Below are 20314 nucleotides of genomic sequence, written 5' to 3' on the forward strand. Positions count from 1 at the left end.
CTTGCAGAATAAGAAGGTTGTGATATTGTTTTTTATTACCTATATGCTTGAAATGCAAAAAGTGTTGTGGATTCCAGCAACTCTCATTCATTGAGAGCATGGGCATACACCAATTGATCACAGGGTCAAATAGATTCAATCTCTCTTTCACAGTAAGACACTGAGTCTTGAAAGTCACAGTAAGACTCTCAGGCAGTAGAGAGTTTTAAATTAAGCTATCATGCTCAAGACTGTGGTGGAAGCCAGACTACTGGATGGAACCCATAGGTAACAGTGCATACCCCACTTACAGACTCCTCAGCCAAACAATTTACCATTACATCGTGCAATTGTGATATCATCACCTGATGAACACCAGATAAAATAATTAAACAAAAGAAAATATGATTGGACCGTAGCATTGCAGCATTAGAAAAGTAATTCATCATTTGAATTCACATACATTTTTAATTTAGTGAAATCCAATTATTTAGGATGACATTTTTCATTGATCAAAATTGATGTTTTGTTTCTCTTTTACTCTATTCACTCATATCTTTTCAAGACTAGTACAGTAGTAGTAGAAACAGTACAAATAGTTTCATTATTGATAAAAACAAGAGTAATTTTGAAATTTTGAAATATATTTAATGTATACATTTACTTTCCAGGAGGATTTTGAAATTTAGCCATATATTTAATGTATACATTTACTTTCCAGCCAATTATGCCATATGTATCAGCTCACACAAATTCATTTTGACAGAGCTGAATCAAATGGCCAACTCTTGTCCCTGACAAGCTGAACCAGTGGTGTAACTTGATCGCTAAGTCAATTTGCCATATTTGCACTTAAAGTTTGTCCTGTCCATGGTTTCCAACCACAAAAATTGCGAGAAAACAAGAACCAAAGCCTCAATTTGAGGAAAGATTACAGGACTTAAGGGGGGGTTAAAGAACAAACCTTGGGATATCAACTGTCTTTGACCCTCAACCACTCCAACCCCCACCCGCCCTCCATCTGTCCACCCTGTAAGCTTCCACACTGGTGCGTCAAACAGGTCCTATTTATAAGCTGTAGATAGATGAGGAAATCAAGAGGACTCCTCTAGAATTAGTACTACTCTGATGGGTGTGTGATTTTGCGTCTATGTTTTATGGAGGTCAAACATTTCCTTTAGATCTAGAATGATGATAAATAGTAACACATTCATATTGGATATACAATGGGGTTACATTTTGATGATTCTTTGATTTCTTTGAACGTCTGGGCTTTGTAAATTAGATCGTATTCGGTAACTGATCCTTATATTTGCAAATTCAAGAGAGACTCACAGGTTGATTTGGCAATCTTGTGACAATTGGGCTATACAGTTGTATATAGATACAAATACAGGTATAGTATCTATTTTGGAAGTATGGTGTGACACTTGTTAGACATGCACCATGCTCTCACCTAAGGCAAGTTTTAGTTTTTCCCTGGAAATGTTTCCCAACTGGCCCTACAGGTCCCAAGATATGAACATTCTTAACGGTTAGAAAACTACTCACATTGTCAATAGTCTGTTTTAAAGATATGTATGTGAAAGAAAATGTTTTCCAAGAGTGCTTGATCCACTGTTTCAAGGTGTTTTATACTAAATGTAATCGATTTGGCAGTCTTAAATTGAAATTGAAATTGTAATCATAGACCCTGATATTTTCTTTTCTTTTAAATTGTGTTTAGATATATCTTATATTTCATCTATTACGTTTAGTCATATTTTTGTTATGATACTAGAATCATGGCTTGTGTTGAAAAGAAGCTTGGGAACCTGTTGTGGACAGAATGAAGCATTCTCCAAATATGCAAACCAACAGTGCCAGAGGTTCTAAAATATTTGTTGTTGTGGTTATACTTTCAAATACTGCAGTCTTGAAATTACTTAAAACATAATTATCATCAACACAACATACATGAAGCCAGTTATATGACATTTGATGGTCATTCTATAGGTGACAAATTTGTTTTGTATCTGCATATTTGATATGTTCAGGAAAATGCACAAATTGCATATTCCAAGGGTCAATCCTCTGCCCACTTCCCCTCTCAGTTTACATTGCATCACTTAGCGCAAGTGTCCATTCCAGTGCATTCTTATACAATGTCTATGAGGACAATGACCTTCCCACCACATGCTCTTATCTATCCATTGCCTCACAGATGCTACTGGCAAAAAATTGAAATTCTTCATGTGCTTTTACAAAACAGCATCTACAACAGTTCCAGCCCAACCTATAACTTCCATTTAAGTCTGTACTCCTTCCTGCCTGTAGTACTTACTTTACTTTTTATACGTTAGATTAAAGGAGTGTTTACTTACTTATAGCTTCAGAAGTTCTTCAACTCATCGCATTCAACATCACCTCTCTGGCTTGTTTAACAAAGTAATCTTATCTCAAGTTCTTCTCAGCTTATTTAGATGACATTTACATATTGGGTTTATATTTGATTGCCCCTAAACCAAAAAGCACTGGAAGGCTTTAATACATCAACACATTGAATTATGAATGGCATGTCAAAGTATTTAAATGGAAATAAATGTTTACTCAAGATAGCACAAACTGAGATCCAAATGCTAGACATACGGAGAGATTTGACTTGTTGGCCTTGTAACTGTACTCATGTGTAATAGCCTTTTTGCCAGCATGTATATAACATGATTCTATGGATCACATTCTAATTGTGTCCCCTACAATTTTTTGACTCTTAAGACTCCCTGGTGTGTTTCATAAGGCGAAAGCGACTTAGTTTTAGGTTAAACTTGTGTCATTGCTGCAAAGCTAATAGGCTCATCGATCATGGAGGAAATGAGATAGGGTCTCTTTACCCTGGCTGGCCTGTCTCACCCAGCCAACTCTTGAGGCCAGACATTCTTGCTCTTCCAAGCAAAATTACTCCAAACATCTCCACCAAGGGATTGTATCTTTATTATTTCAAGTGAACAAGGGGGCCCTTCATAGTCGGTGTAATATATCCAGTCTCTCATTGTGGAATAAAAAAAGCCCGCCCCCAAAATGGAACTAAAACTGCAAGAAGGTCGTCGTGGTTTAAAGCCTCCAAACCTCAGACCTTCTTGAGTGGCCGAAACAGCGAACCAAGGCCAGAGGGTCATGAGGAGGCCCATTGAAGTTCTGTCTCTGCTTTAACGCTGTAAAAACACAGATCCATCAGTAGGGCTATTTAAAAACTCCTACATTCCTATACTTTGTACCCCTCTCACCAACTTCTGGCTCAGATCATATGAATATTTACATTTATTGGCTTCAAGATGATGCAACAACAAGGTGTTTGGAAGTTTTGTTTTATGGAATTGAACATGAAAGAATAACATACAGCAACTCGAAAATATTTAATGAAAATGCAACATAAAAGCATTATCAATATAAAATGGTATACATACTGTATATACAACGTTGTATATAGAGTTTGCATACTTATACCTATGGATACCTAAAGAATAGAATACAATAGAATAGAATAGAATAGAATAGAATAGAATAGAATAGAATGCATTTTTAAATGCATTCACTAAAATGGCTACACAAGTTTTAGATGACCAATATGCCATGAGAAAAATTACATACATCACTTCTTCGAAATGTTTACTCATTTATCCCTCTTGTGTTGAACTTTCACTTATTTTTGTTCTCTGTCATTTGCACTATGTCATAATGAGGACAGCAATTTTGTAAAGAGTTGTGATACTTTATTCAGTGTTATACATGGTTCAATTAGCTTTTTTACTCTATTGTCCTAAAACTCAGTCTTGCCAATGAATGCCAGAAAAAAAATGAAGAATGAGAATACATTTGGTTGTCCCTTAATCCTGACACTCTCATTATTGTAAATTGTGTTTTATAACCAATGATTCTTGATAAGTCTTTTTACAGAGACATAAACTGACTTTTGGGAAATCTTGGGGCCTTTGCAGGTTACACACATAAAAACAGCCCTGTATACACATATTTCAATGGTAAAAGACCTCTTTGAATGGCTCCCAAATGTTATACCCCTGAAGTCTGCATGCTTTCCCAAATGCTGGAAAAATCAGAAAAAAGTTTAGTTTCCTAAATTACTGTCATTCAAAGAGTTTCTTTCACTGCGCTCTCTCCGTCTCCATTCACCTCTCTTTCTGCCAGCCTCACAGTCTCCAACCATTTCCGGCTTCCACCAGCAGCAATGGGGGCTTTCTCTTGTTTCCTGGTGTGGGTGCTGGATAAACATACAAGCTCCCCCTCATATAAAGGCCCAATTCTTCTTCATCATGTTTAAATATGGATACAAAGAGAAACTTGTATGATAATTTTTGGCATATGGTAGAGGGGGTCAGCAGTTGGGGCAAGTGTCTGCATTAAGGGGGTGGAGGGTTAGATAAACAGGCATGTGCCTTGTCCTGTTTTAAGTCCAAGATCTGAGGTTTAATATGTTGTATGGAAGAGCAGATCAAGGATATCTGAGAGAATGACTGAGCAATCTTTTGTGTTTGGCTTGGAATGTGAAGTTTAAAAACCCATGGTTATCTTGTGTTACATGCATACATATGTTAAATGCTGATTTAATAAGACACATGCATACAAAGGTAGGTATGAAACAAAGGTAGGCTGTTATGAATTTTGCATGTGTCTGGCATGTTGTAACATACATCAACTACAAGAATCATATAGAAATAAATGCCTCCTCTGATGGTGGATTTTTTTTAACTTGACACTATCTTTCATCTTTGATTGTGTGATGGAATAATGGAATTAAAGACTTAATCTGGCTCTTTTGTAGGAGCATACCTTAATCACACAACTGCCACCAACAATACTGATGGCTTACTGATCACCTTACTGGTACAGACAGAGTATTAGAGTATGATCAGTTCATGCCCTTGGGAGACTTAGATTCTTACTCTCTTTATTTGAATGTTTATTTGAATGACCAATCAGTACAACACTGGTTATGGAGAGATCCTCTCAGATGGGGTTTGAGGTGTGGTGTGGAGTGGGGTTAGTTTGGAAATACCAGTGTGCAAATTGTGTCAAATATTAAATATTTGTATTGGCACTTATGACCTTTCATACTGTATCAATTAACCAGTTATCCAACAGTCCCCACTGGTGCGTCTTACCGGCCACCTGGGTAACAGTGGCAACTGAGCTACTTTTAGTCAACAAAGGAGAGGAGGAAGGCGAAGTCAGAAGAAGAAAACAAAGGAACGGCAAGAGTTGGGTTGCATGCCGAGAGAGAAGGTTGGATATCTTGTGTGTCCAGGAAGTCCGGGGGGGGGGGGGGGGCAAGGCCAGGAACTGAAGGCAGATTTCAAGTTGTCATGGTATTCAGAGGGAGAGGAATGGAGTAGGACAGGGGTCGGCAACCTGTAACACCCAAAGAGCCATTTGGACCCGGTTTCCTCGGAAAAGAAAACACTGGGAGCCGCAATTACTTTTTGACGTCTAAAATAAAGGTACCTTACACTTTGTAAAAACAAGTGTGTAGTGTGTTGCTTCTGAAATTCACAAAGCATTACATAGAAAATTAAATTTTATTCATGTAATGAACTCATTTTGAGGTTTGGGCTTTCAGAGCGTTTTGTGGAGCCTTGACCTGAATTTCAAAAATAAATCGGGAAAAAATCACTGTGTCAGTAAACAATGAAAAATAAATATTAGCAAAATATCTCCATAAATATTTATTTTACCTGGTTTATGGGACTTCTGCTCCTGAACTTCTGCGCACAGCATTTGCAAACTGGGACTTTACCGTCTGGCGGGTATACCGGCTTCCGCGAGTGTGACGTTATCTTGAGCGGCGAAAAATAATAAATATAATTTTATTTAATATTTCAAGATCACAAAAATCTTCCAACTTAGAACTAAAAGTTAAAAACAGGAATTAACTCAAATGAAATACACTTCAATTAAATATTTATAATTTATTTTCCCAAGCCACTCGAAGCCGCAGTGTAAAGATGAAAGAGCCGCATGCAGCTCCAGAGCCGCGGGTTGCCGACCCCTGGAGTAGGAGAAGGCAATCCATGGGAACAAGATGCTGCTGGGGTTTACACAATTTGAGATGAGGCTGGTGTTGAAGAAATACTCTTGGATGGGGATTTAGATGTTTTCTTTGGGGGGTTGAATTGTGGGGTGACCACCTTGCACCTCCAGTGCAACACATCATCAGTTGTACATCCCTGTCTCATTGGGTGTTTCAGCCTTTTATCACAACACAATCTCGGGCGAGCACTGGCCGACCACAGGCTGATCAGACCTAGGGTACGTCTCTTACTGGAGGTGAAATAGGGTCACTTGGTCTCCAACGGTGAGTGTCTACTGTAGTCTTCTGCCCCATGATTATCTTCTGTTGAACCTGTCCTCAGATTCCAACCTCCATTAGTAGCATAGGCCAGGAGAGCTTCCAGAAGATTGGACAACAGCTAATGCTATCAGGGAGACAGGTTGGAGAAAACTTTGCGAATCGTCTGGAAGGAAAGTAGATAAGGAGACTTGGTGGTGGAATGAGGAAGTGCAGGAGTATATACAGAGAAAGCGGTTAGCAAAGAAGAAGTGGAACACTGAGGGGACTGAAGAGAATAGACAGTGGTACAGGGAGATACAGCGTAAGTCAGGGGTGTCAAACATACGGCCCGCGGGCCGGAACCGGCCTGCAAGGGTGTTCATCCACACCCGCAGGATAATTTGACAGTGAAAAAATGCATGAGACAAGGATTTAATTTTTTTAATTACATGCAATTAAAGAATTTTCCGCTAGGAGACGCACTATTTTGGTCAGAGTAGACGACAATCTGCATCTCTGAGACGGACCAATCAGCAGACATTATCAATGCACCACCTGCTGCTTGTTATGATGTTGTTTTTACCCCGTTCTCTCCCTCCCCGCTACTCCCTCATTAGCCAAAATATCGTTATCAAAACACAGAAAAGTAGTTAAAGAGTGAAAAATTGACTACGTCCTATTTATTTACGGAGATGCACTGGAAACCTTTGTGCTTGGTGTGTGTTTGCAACAAGTTTCGGTATTTAAGGAATATAAAATACAGCGCCACTACGAGACTCATCACAGCGAAAAATATGACAGCTTGCAAAGACAACTAAGAAGAGGTAAGATCAACGAATTGCTGGCGGGTCTGAGGAAAAAGCGGTCCACTTTCACCCATAGCCGAGAAATCAGTGAAGCAGTGGTAAAAGCCAGCGACCTAATTGCTAGCGAAAATGTGCAATTTAATGTTAGTCACCAGCTTCACTACAAACAAGTATGATGGAATTCCACTGTTCATGCAACTCCATACATTTTCAGTATGTAATATATGTGTATGCATATTTCATGTATGACGTTTACACGAGACAGGAGAATACTTTCTTCTTTACACATTTAATAGCACGCTTTTTGGTTTGTAGGGTGTAGGCAGGGATTCAATTTAGATTTTATATGCACATGTGTAAATGGTTTAAAAATTCCTTTCTTTATAAATCTCATTAATCTTAAAGTGCATTACTATATTTTTCGATACCAATTACTTGTTAAAGTTTTGTTCCTTTGTACGACCAGTGGGATCGCATGATCACATGATTGCAATGCATAAAGGTGAATGATAAAAGTAAATTGCACTTTTGTCTAAAATGAGGTGTTTCATGTTTCATTTCAGGTGTAACATGAAATGTTTTGTAAAAGGATTGTTAATTAAATTGTTAATTGTTAATTAAATTCCAAGATTTTCCTTATGTCGTTGTACTTTTTTACATCAAAACAGAGGAAATACATGATATTTTGGTTATTGATTGCTGAGTATGCACGGTCTCAGTGCATAGTATGCCAGCACAGTTAGCATAATCATAGTGCAATGAATAGTGGGCTCAGCTGGTTATCTCTTCTTCGTATTTGAACGGTAAATGTGATTTTTTTTTTCAGTGATTTTGAAAAAAAAAACTAAAAATGGTGAAGTTATGTGGAAAAAAACTTAATGGTACAAATCACTGAATAAATGTAACAATTTAATTTAATTTTTTATTTTCAATTTTTTTCTTTCCATGATGACAGGTGAGGCCCGACCTCCCCTGCCTCTACTGACGGCACGTCACAGCAGGGTTCAGTACGCCATACCCCGAAGCACCCTCCACAGGATTGCCACTGGGACACAGTCAGATGCCTGCTTCAGGTTCCCAAAACACATGTAGACTCTTCTTCTTCTTCTTCTTCTTCTTCTTCTTCTTCTTCTTCTTCTTCTTCTTCTTCTTCTTCTTCTTCTTCTTCTTCTTCTTCTTCTTCTTTTCGGCTTTTCCTGTCAGGGGTCTGCACAGCGAGTCAACTTTCTCCATCTAACCCTATTCTCTGTATCCTCCTCTCTCACACCAACTACCTTCATATCTTCTCTCACTACGTCCATATATCTTCTCTTTGGTCTTCCTCGAGACCTCTTGCCTGGCAGCTCCAATTCCAGCATCCGTCTACCAATATATTCACTATCCCTCCTCTGTATATGACCGAACTATCTCAGTCTGGCTTCTCTGACCTTCTCTCCAAAACATCTAACATGTGCCGTCCCTCTGATAGATTCATTCCTGATCCTATCCATCCTGGTCACTCCCAAAGAGAACCTCAACATCTTCCTCTCTGCAACCTCTAGTTCTGCCTGATGTCTTTTGGTCATTGTAACAGTTTCTAGTCCATACATCATCGCTGGTCTCACCACTGTCTTGTACACCTTTCCTTTTATTCTGGCTGAAAGTCTTCTATCACATAGTACCCCTGACACTTTTCTCCACCCATTCCAACCAGCTTGGACCCATCTCTTCACCTCTTTTCCACACTCTCCGTTGCTCTGGACTGTTGACCTTAAGTATCTGAAATCCTCCAGCTTCTTGATCTCCACTCCCTGAAGCCTCACCGTTCCACCTGAGTTCCTCTCATTCACACACATATATTCTGTCTTGCTGTGACTAGCTTTCATTCCTCTCCTTTCCAGAGCATACCTCCACCTCTCTAGATTTTCCTCTACCTGTTTTCTGCTCTCACTACAGATCACAATGTCATCCGCAAACATCATGGTCCATTGGGATTCCTGTCTAACCTCATCTGTCAGCCTATCCATCACCATTGCGAACAAGAAGGGACTCAGAGCTGATCCCTGATGGAGTCCCACCTCCACCTTGAATTTCTGTGTTACCCCTACAGCACACCGTACCAATGTCTCACAGCTAGCATACATGTCCTGCACCAGTCTAACATACTTCTCTGCCACTCCTCATACAATACCAGAGCTCCTCTCTTGGCACCCTGTCATATGCCTTTTCTAGGTCAACAAAAACACAATGCAGCTCCCTCTGGCCTTCTCTGTACTTTTCTATTAGCATTCTCAACGCAAATACTGCATCCAAAGTACTCTTTCTAGGCATGAAGCCATACTGCTGTTCACAAATGCTCACCTCTGATCTCAGTGTAGTTTCCACTAGTCTCTCCCATAACTTCATCAACATTATCCCTCAATAGTTGCGGCAATTATACACATCCCCTTCATTCTTAAAAATAGGCACCATCACACTTTGCCTCCATTCTTCAGGCACCTTCTCACTCTCTAAGATCCTGTTGAATAATCTAGTCAGAAAATCTACCGCTGCCTCTCCCAGACACTTCCACACCTCCACAGGTATATCATCAGGACCAACTGCTTTTCCACTCTTCATCCCCTTCAATGCCTTCCTCACTTCACTTGTAATAATCTGTGCTACTTTGTGGTCTACAATAGTCACCTCTTCTACCCTTGCCTCTCTTTAATTTTCCACATTCATCAGCTCTTCAAAGTACTCTTTCCATCTTCCCATCACTCTTCTTGCATCTGTCAATACATTTCCCTCTCTGTCCTTAATCACCTGGACCTGTTGTACATCCTTTCCATCTTTATCTCTCTGTTTCGCCAACCTGTATAGATCATTCTCACCCTCCTTACTATCCAACCGAGCATACAAGTCATCGTACGCCCTTTGTTTTGCCTTTGCTACCTCTATCTTTACCTTTCGCCGCATCTCCCTGAACTCCTGTCTGTTCTCTTCAGTCCTCTCAGTATCCCACTTCTTCTACGCTAACAGCTCTCTCTGTATATACTCCTGCACTTCCTCATTCCACCACCAAGTCTCCTTATCTACTTTCTTTCCAGATGACAAACCAAGTACTCTTCTACCTGTCTCCCTGATAACACTAGCTGTTGTTGTCCAATCATCTGGAAGCTCACCCTGACCACCCAGACCCTTTCTCAACACCTCCCTGAAAACCATGCAACACTCCTCCCTTTTCAGCTTCCACCACTTTGTCCTCTGTTCTGCCTTTGTCCTCTTCATCTTCCTTGTCACCAGAGTCATCCTACAAACCACCATCCTATACTGTCTGGCTACACTCTCACCTACAACTACTTTGCAGTCACTCGTCTCTTTCAGGTTACCTTGTCTATACAAGATGTAGTCGACCTTCGTGCTCCTACTTCCGCTCTTATAAGTTACCCTATGTTCCTGTTTTTTTCTGGAAAAAGGTGTTCACTACAGCCATTTCCATCCTTTTTGCAAAATCTACCAACATCTGTCCCTCTGCATTCCTATCCTGTATACCAAATCTGCCCATCACTTCTTCATCCCCTCTATTGCCTTCACCAACATCTTCATTGAAGTCTGCTCCAATGACCACTCTCTCATTTCTGGGAATATTCTGCATCACTTCATCCAACTCATTCCAGAACTTCTCCTTCTCTTCAGATTCACATCCCACCTGCGGGGCATAGCCACTAACAACATTGAGCATCCCACCTTCAATTTCCAATTTCAGACTCATAAGTCTATCTGACATTCTTTTCACCTCCAGAACGTTGCTAACAAACTCCTCCTTCAAGATAACTCCTACTCCATTTCTCTTCTTGTCAGTACCATGATAGTACAACTTAAAGCCTGCTCCTAAGCTTCTAGCCTTACTACCTTTCCTGGTCTCCTGGACACACAGTATATCCACCTTCCTTCTCTGCATCATGTTGACCAACTCTCTACCTTTTCCTGTCATAGTCCCAATATTCAAAGTCCCTACTCTCAGTCCCAGACTCTTTCCTTTCCTCCCCTCTCTCTGCTTCCGAACACGCACTCCTCCTCTTCTTCTTGTTCTTGTTCTTCGACCCACAGTAGCCCAATTTCCATTAGTACCCTGTAGGTCATCAGTGCCAATGGCGGTCGTTGTTAACCCGGTCCGCGACCGATCCGGTATGGTATTTACTGCGCTGATGCCCCAGATCAGGTTGGCAGCAAGTTAGGCTATGCAGTGTGTGTGTGTGTGTGTGTGTGTGTACGTTTGTGTGTCTCTGTCAAAAAAAAAAAAAAAAAAAAAAAAAACTCACTAACCCAAGCTTACTGTTCTGTATATTTCCTGTGCATCGTGTATTTGCAGGTGTATTTGCAGTCCCTATGTCCTCTATTGTAAGTCACTTTGGATAAAAGTGTCTGCCAAATGCAATGTAATGTAATGTAATGTAATGTAATGCATAGTTTTGGTTGACTCACATGTTTGGTTTTGGCAAAAGTTTTACGCCGGATGCCCTTCCTGACGCAACCCTCTGCATTTATCCGGGTTTAGGACCGGCACAGGGAGACACTGCTCCGTTCCCCCCCAAGGCAGGCTTGGAGAGACATAGGCCAGCCCAAAACACATGTAGACTCATTGTGTAAAATCCCATGCCCCTTCAAGGACCCGGCCAAGGGTGTAGAGCTGGTCCACTGTTCCACGACCTTAATGAAAACGCTACTGCCTCTCCAGGATCCGACGTTAAACGACCCGGCAGACCCTCTTCTCCAGCACTGCTGAATAGACCCTGTCAGGGATGTTTAGAAGTGTGATTCCCTCTGTGGTTGGAGCACAACCTCCAATCCCCCTTTTTAAAAAGGGGGATCACCCCCCTCACCATCCCTGTCTCCCAGTCCCGTGGCACTGTCCCCGACATCCACACAATGTGGCAGAGGCGTATCAGCCAGGACAGCCCTACAGCATCCTGAGCCTTGAGGTACCCAGGGTGGACCTCATCCAACCCTGGGGCCCCACTACTGAAGAGCTTTTTGACGGCTTCTGCAACTCCAGCCCCGGAAATAGGTGTGTCAACTCCAGAGTCCCCAAGCTCTGCTTCCTCATTGGAAGGCATTGCCACTGCACACAGTGCTGACGGAGCACTGCTTCCCCCTCCTGAGCCGCCGCATGGTGGACCAGAATCTCCTCAATGGCCACCGGTATTCATTCTCCATGGTCTCCCCGCGCCTGAGTTTTTGCCCAACAGCACCCACTGAAGCTGCATGCGGCTTGGCCCCCCCCCATACCTGTCAGCTGCCTCTGGAACCCCACAGGCCAGAAAGGCCCGTCAGGACTTGTTTCATTACATTACATTACATATCAGTCATTTGGCCGACCCTTTCATCCAAAGCGACTTACAAAAAGTGCAATTCAGTCACAGAAGATCCGAAGTACCAGTAGTCAGAAGTCAGAAGAGACCACTCAACCAAATAGCCATCTCAGAACCATATACATACGTACCAGTGACATGCGGTGAGATTCATGGCTGGTGAGGCACCAACGTCATCACAGTCAGATTTACAAACATATGAACCCTACAGAGTAGCTTATTCACCATTTTATTGGCAGCAGTTGACATGTTCATTTGAAATATCATATCAGCATCCTTTTCATATACAAACTGTAGCATAGAAAAAAGCACATGTAAAAAGAAATTATTATCTCTTACCTTTACTTATAAATGAAGTCCATGCGCCGGTGCTTCTGAGGAAAAGCATTGATAACTTGCTTGTAGAAGTCTTCGATTTTTTCTTCAGTTTTAAAAGTCTCTCTGTGTCAATGGAAATCACTGCCAGTGAAGACAGTCGTCCTTGATCGGTCCCGTTCCGACTGTATGTTTTGAGTCTTTTCGGTGCCAAGAATGAGCGCTAAACCGATGCTGTCGAAGTCGTAATGGTGACCACCGGCCGGAGCAACTTGTCGCCTCAGGAATAGTTTGGATGAGATCCTGTTGGGCCAAAAAGCTGAGAAGCTGGCAAGGAGATTTATATTCATCCCTCACCGTTTGTGAGCTATAAAGCGGCATGACATGACATCGGCCAAAAAATAGCTTGATGGCTGCACTTGACTTGCTAACTGTTTACTGTAGCTTGCTATTGCTAATTCTATTATTCTGTAGCCGATTAGTAAGAAGGATCCCTGGAATCAGCGGTGCCCCCTACCATGAGGCACCGTCGCTGCGTGTCTCACTTAATGTCTCTTTGCAGTCGTTTTATGATTACAAGAAACACAAGAAACAAATTACAGTTGTTGACGAAAAACATCAGACACATCAGCTAAACTATGGAAATTTAGTTCATATATTAAAAGTGTTTTTTTAATTGTGACATGAACAGAGACAGCAATACGGTTCCATTGCATAGCATGCACAGTTAGCAGAATCATTGTGCAATCCATAGTGGGCTCAGCTGGTTTCCGCGTCACTGCACATCTCTCCTTCATATTTGAACGGTAAATGTGAATTTTTTTTAGCAATTTTGAAAAAAAATAACAAAAAATGGTGAAGCTATGTGGAAAATAACTAAATTGTACAAAACACTGAATAAATATAACCATTTAATTTATTTTTTTCATTTTCATTTTTCATTTTTGCTTTCCCTGATGACAGGTGAGGCCCGGCCTCCCCTGCCTCTATTGACTGCACGTAACTGATACATACATTCATTTCATTGCTTTTTTTTTTCGGGGGTGGGCGGGTGGAGCGAAGTGCGATTAGGGTAGTGCTTGGTGAAGAGGTATGTTTTCAGCTCACGGTGAAAGATGGGCAGCAACCCATCAGCAACCCATGCTCTGACCTTTTTCAGGACTTCGTTCCACCACTGAGGAGCCAAGGCCGAGAAGAGCCAAGACTGGTTCGATTGGCAGCCAGGGGCTCTGAGTGATGGGATGGACAGTTGCTGAGAGGTGGGAGATCAGAGGGGACAGGTAGGGACATGTGTCTTGACCATATCCTGGAGATAAGGCGGGGCTGTCCCATTCACTGCCCGGTAGGCGAGCACCAGGGTCTTGAACTTGATGCGGCTGGCTACCGGGTCCCAGTGTAGGGACATAAGAAGGGGATAATTTGAGACGGTTGAACACCAGGCGGGCTGCCGCTTTCTGAATAAGCTCCAGAGGCCTGATGGTCACCGCTGGGGCACCAGCAAGGAGGGAGTTGCAGTAGTCCAAACGAGAGATGACTAGAATCTGGATGAGTATCTGCGCTGTATCCTCCGTGAGGAATCTGCGAATCTTCCTGATGTTGTAGAGGAGGAATCTGCAGGAACGTGCAACTGCTATGACGTTTGCTGACAATGACAGTCAGTTGTCTAGGACCACAGGTTTCTTGCAGTTGTGGTTGGCCTTACCGCGGTGTCGTCGATGGTGTTGTCGCCAGGTCTCTATGTGGAAAACCTTTCCCCGGGAGAAATAGTAGCTTTCTGTGTGTCTGACGGAGGGAAGGACAGGATCAGCTGTGTGTCGTTGGCATAGCAGTGGTAAGAGAAGCCATGTTAGTGAATGACAGAACCAAGCGATGTTGTGTACAGGGAGGAGAGGGCCTCGAACCGAACCTTGTGGAACACCGCTAGACAGTCTGCATGGTTCAGACACAGCTCCCTACCATGTCACCTGGTAGGCGCGACCTGTCAGGTAGGATGCCAACAGGGAGAGTGCAGATCCTGTTACACCCAGATCTTCAGTTTAATTGCATCCCTCACCGCTGGAGCAGGTTTGACAGGTGCCAACAGCCTTCCGGCCGCAGCTCCGGTATGCCACCTCGACAATGGAAGCACAGAACACGGCCCATTTGGGTCAGTGCTCCCGCCTCCCTCGGGATATATCTGTAGTTCTGCCAGAGGAGGGAGTTGAAACTCCTTCTTAAAGGAGATACTGTTAGATGTTCCCAGCAGACCTTCACATTACGTCTGGGTCTGCCAAATCTGACCGGCATCCTCCCCCATCATTGGAGCCAGATCACCACCAGATGGTGATCAATTGACCACTCTGCCCCTGTCTTCACCCGAGTGTCCAGGACATGCCGCTGCAAGTCCAACAACGTGACCACAAGGTCAATCAAAGAACCGTGGCCTAAGATGTGATGGTGCCAAGTGCACATATGGACACCTTTATGCCATAACATGGTGTTTGTTATGGACAATCCGTGACAAGCACAGAAGTCCAATAGCAAAACACCGCTCGGGTCCAGATCGGGGGGGCGTTCCCCCATGTTCCCAATCATGCGGGAAGTCGCACTGGTGTTGTCCACATGAGCGTTGAAATCTCCCTATAAACTCATCCACTGAGTTGAACTGCAACGTGCAGGCACTGAGACAGGGGGCAATCAATATGTCCACACCTGCCCAACGCCCCTAACCCGGGGGTAACTCCAGAATAAAAAAAAGGTCCAGCCCCTCTCAAGACGCCCAGTTCCAGACCCAATGCTGTGTGTCGAATTGAGTCCAACTATATCTAGTCAGAATCTCTCAGCCTCATACACCAGCTCGGGCAAGGGAACACTGGGTCCAATGGTTGTCTTCTTTATGGGAGGTCTTCTGAGCCATACTTTGTCTGGTTCCTCACCTGGGACCTGTTTGCCTTGGGTGACCCTTCCAGGGGCATAAAGCCCCCAACAACATAGCTCCCAGGATCACTGGGACACGCAAACCCCTCCACCACGGTACGGTGGCAGCTCACCGAGGGGCAATCTAAATGCAATTAAACTAAAATATCCTCATGTTTATCTTTTTTCTAAAATAAAGAGATACGGGTATTATTCAAATTCTCCTTATGATAGTGATGACGTAGTTCATTATGAAGAGTGGTCATCTTAGAAATGGAAGTCCAAGCTCCTCAAAGCCTGATTAAGTGTTGTTGAGCAAGATGCTGAATGCCTAGTTCCCTGAGTGGCACTCAGGGAACAAGGTGAGTGCCACCCTGAGTGAGCGAGTGCCACCCTGAGTGCCACTCAGGTTCTCTCCACTGGTAAAAGTGAAGAGAACAACCTAGAACGTATCAGAAAACTTCAGTATAGAGGGCCATTTGTTTGCATTTTGGCCCTTACACCCTATGCAAGCACATTCAAAACAGAGATAGCAATAGCTGACAGGGCCAAGGCATTGGATTACACTTGAGATCATTTGAGGTCAGTTTATCTCAAAACCAAAGATGCAAAGCCAACATCCCTACTTTCTATAGAGCTCCAAATCTCATTGTAAACAAAAAAAGGGCTGTTTCTGGCAGGACACATTTAAAATATACTAGCTTGCCAACATATTACAAATCCGAAAGTACTGAATGGATGCTGACCAAGACGGATTGATACATAGCTCTTTTACTGTCATATTGGGGATGTTTATAAGTATTTCAATCACCTGTCACCCTTAAATTTATCTCTAGAGTGTATTGTGGCTTTTTTTATTCATAAATTAACTGTGCAAATTCTTGTTAAAATCTTTTGACAATCTTTAAACTGGATGTCTGCTATCCTCCACAGATGTAACTGTGCAAATGCAATACAAACAGAAGCTATGAGACTTAGATAAACACAGAAATGAGAATTCTGAATAAAAGCAGCCAAATGAGGGAACAAGCCTTTGAATCACATAAAAAGTGGATATCTGGTTGTCTATTGATCATAGTAAAGATTGTAATGCCTTACAGGCAAAATGCATTCAAACTTAAATATATGGTGCATGCCCACCTGAAGACCCCTGTGAAGCTTTTACCCCTTTACCCTTAACCCCTCACCAAGTGCTGATTAAAGGGATTGTACTACCTAGTCCTATAAGCTCAACCTGTTGCAGGTGCAGAGTGTGAAAAATGTATGTCTATAAATTCAGTAAAATCCGTGAGCACCTTCTGCACAAAACCAGTAAATTAAACTAGGATGATGAGAATGCACATTAATAGAATGCCATTAACTACCACAAGAAGGTTAAATACAGGCATTTTTATGAATGAATAAAAACCTACGTAGTATCTTTAATGTCTTTTATAGGCTGAAGGTTAGCTACCATCTGTGTACGGGGCTGTGATGGGGATTAGTATTCTAATATTGATATTCTATCCTGTAATAAATTTCATAGCAGAAAAATGTACAGAAGAATTTGAAATGATGGCTCAGACAAAACACAACAACCAAAACTCTGAACTTTTAAAGAAGACAGTAAAGACCCTCACTGTTATCTAGTATTTGTTTATTATAAATTATTTTATCTAACAGTGATGAAGAGCATAGCCCAGTTTTTAATTTCTTCTCACAATCAAGGCATTTTTTTGCAGGTTACCTTCTTCACTTAATACCAAAACGGGTGAATGTTTACTGACTGAAACAGTAACTCCACCATGTGTATAATTGTCTTTTCCATATTCTTTCCTTCGCCTGAACAAAAAATTCTATCCTCAAAACTAAGATCAAGGTCAAAAAGAACAACTGAGGGAGGACCAAATATTTCTCTCCCCATTATACCTTCAGTGTATTTGTTAAAAGAAATCATTCAGTTGCCCGTTGTGTAAAAACAGAACTTTGGAAACAGGACAGGACAAGTTTGTGTTTTAACAGTGATTTGCAAACTGGCTGATTTTTACCTGAATGTTAAACACTTTTTTTAATTAGGAGTCAGTGTAAAATGTATATCATTAAGATTCATACACAAAGTAAACTTTAACATAAAAACAGTTATTTGAAATACATATTTTGATAATCATATCATTGCACTAAAAAGGTTTACTGTCTAAAAATTATGCCTTGATGTGAATTACTCTCTTCTAATTTATTTACCCCAACCAATTACCCTCAATTTCCTTCGTAGTTTTTGTACATTGTTCATTGTTGTCATTCATTCTTGTGCACTTACTTTTACCTGTGGAAACTTTAGGCACAGGAAACTTGAAACTCCTTATTTAAATGGAGACCAAGAAACCATTTCTGGACAGCTGAACAAACCCCATCATATAATCTCTGTTTTGTCCTGTAGGTATGCTGAAAATGAAAGCAGAGACCTAAATCATCAGATAAAAGCTGGCTCCAGCACTGCTTCTGGTGCAGTCACGGTGATAACACATTGGGGATAAAAAGTCAACTTGGCAGTACAATGGTGGGGTATTACAAAGATCGCAGGATATGGATTTTCCATGGCAAGTAAGTGAAAATATTGCATGAGAGATGCGCATGATCACACGATCCTTTCTCTATATAGTGCGGTCTAACCCAGTAATGCTGTATGTACTGCAGGTTAAAAAAAATCCGGCCAACAACGAATATCCTTGTTTATAGAACTACATATATCATAATGCATTGCAGCCTCTTGTCTTAGAACCAGTGTAAGGGATGCCTGTGATGATTGGCAGTCTGGAGGAGAAGTAATAAAGAGGTTCATTCTTTTCTCTGTCAGAACATAGAGCACACATTCACCAACTGCCAATAGACGCAGCCTACCTTGGATTGCTAAAGAGGTCACATAAAATCATGTTTCTTTTGTAATTTTCCCAAAAAAAGTATTTGATACTTTATTCCCATATTACTATAGCCCCTGGAAAAAGCTTATAAAATATAACTGTTTTCCACTTTAACCTATTCCAATCATAATGTATATATTTTCTTGGTTCCACAAAAAGTGGCTTATTATCACCAATGTCCCAATCTAAAATCATTTTGTCCCAATAGCCACTGTATTCTCATGCACACTGTATTCTCATACAGTCCAAAACTACCTGTGTCAATGCATTTATTTAATATGGCAACCAAATTCCTCACCTCTGATATAGAAAAATATTACCATTTACACTGCATCATTCATCGTCTAAATGAAGTTTCATCCAGAAAGCCTTAGCCTCTACATGTTTGTCAGAGAAGAAGAAACCAGATGATGGCTGATAAAGAACAGCTTTATGATTAGTTACAAATTTCCAGAAGTCTTGTTATCATGGTTGGCTTTGCAGTGATTCATTTGAAACATTTGAATTCATTTGACATGAATCAGTCTGAAAATATATCAGTTCTAGGCAAACAAAGACAGTTTGTGCAATGTGTGCTGTGTGTATGTGTGTGCATGTGTGTGCACATGCTTGCACATGTCCTTGATGCCCTCATCTAACATTTTGGGTGAAGGGGAGATGAGAAGACAAACTGCAGGGAGGTTGATGTGAGATAAATTTGTCATCATTGCCAACTGTGCACCAGTAGACTGATCTCAGAAATAATAAAGATTGAAATGCTGATGTTCTGATTTCAACCCATTAACAGTAGAGAAGGACATGGTTTCCATGTTTTCAATGAGAATTTGATGGTGATTACCAGGAGAGTGTTACACATCGTCGTAATGAGTCTCCAACAAGGTCTGTGTATTCCAAAGCACATAACATCACATATGCAATAAAGTCAGATTTGCAAAATGTGTGTGGGTGGGTGTGTGTATGTATGTGTGTATTTGTTGTGTTGTGTTCTTTTGTTTTTGAGGGGGATACACTTAACTGCTACTGTCTTCCCCAGTCTAACTATTCTCTTAATCTAACCTCGCCTCCAGAAATCTTATCATATTTGGAATATTCATATTTCAGCAATTGAATGTTAAATCTTTAACAGGGTAATACCCATATAAGTCACAGATCAAGAAACTGACTGACTCTGTGAATGTAAGGCTTGTGACTGTTATCGAAAAGAAGGGTGGCTATATTGGTCACTTAGGTTTTTTTTTTATTTCAGTAATGTTTATTTGTAAATTTTGAGTTAGTTTATTATTTTCATTTTAATGGGTGAAAAAAGTCAAATGGGAAAATCTTTGTTTTTCATTTAGTTGCATAATAATTGTGCACACTAATAGTTGCCTAATAATGGTGTACATATAGATATTCGCTTAAGAAAGCCCAAACTTAATTTTTACCACTTAAATTTTCAGGTTTGAGGGTTTGTTAACATTTTGGCACTGGCTAAAAAGTTACATCAACAACACTGCTACTGCTAAAACTGAACATGTTTCTCTACTGTATCATGGAATCAATGCATTTGGAAAACAATTTGTACAATGAGCCTTGCATATTCATGCTTTGCTAAAAGACCAAATCCTGTCATGTTATGGCTTTTACATGTACTTCTATTAAATCTGTATCATTTATATTAGTTCACACAAACACTCCGTCCATCTGTTCCTGGCCTGGTTCCTCTGTCAGATTTTAGTACAAACTGTGGCCTGTGAGTCAAAAAGTTTTCTCACCTTTGGTAAGGTG

Source organism: Fistularia commersonii, chromosome 18 (genome assembly GCF_037954325.1).
Source record: "Fistularia commersonii isolate RoL2024-O1a breed Wild chromosome 18, RoL_Fcom_v1.0, whole genome shotgun sequence".
NCBI classification, from domain to species: domain Eukaryota; kingdom Metazoa; phylum Chordata; class Actinopteri; order Syngnathiformes; family Fistulariidae; genus Fistularia; species Fistularia commersonii.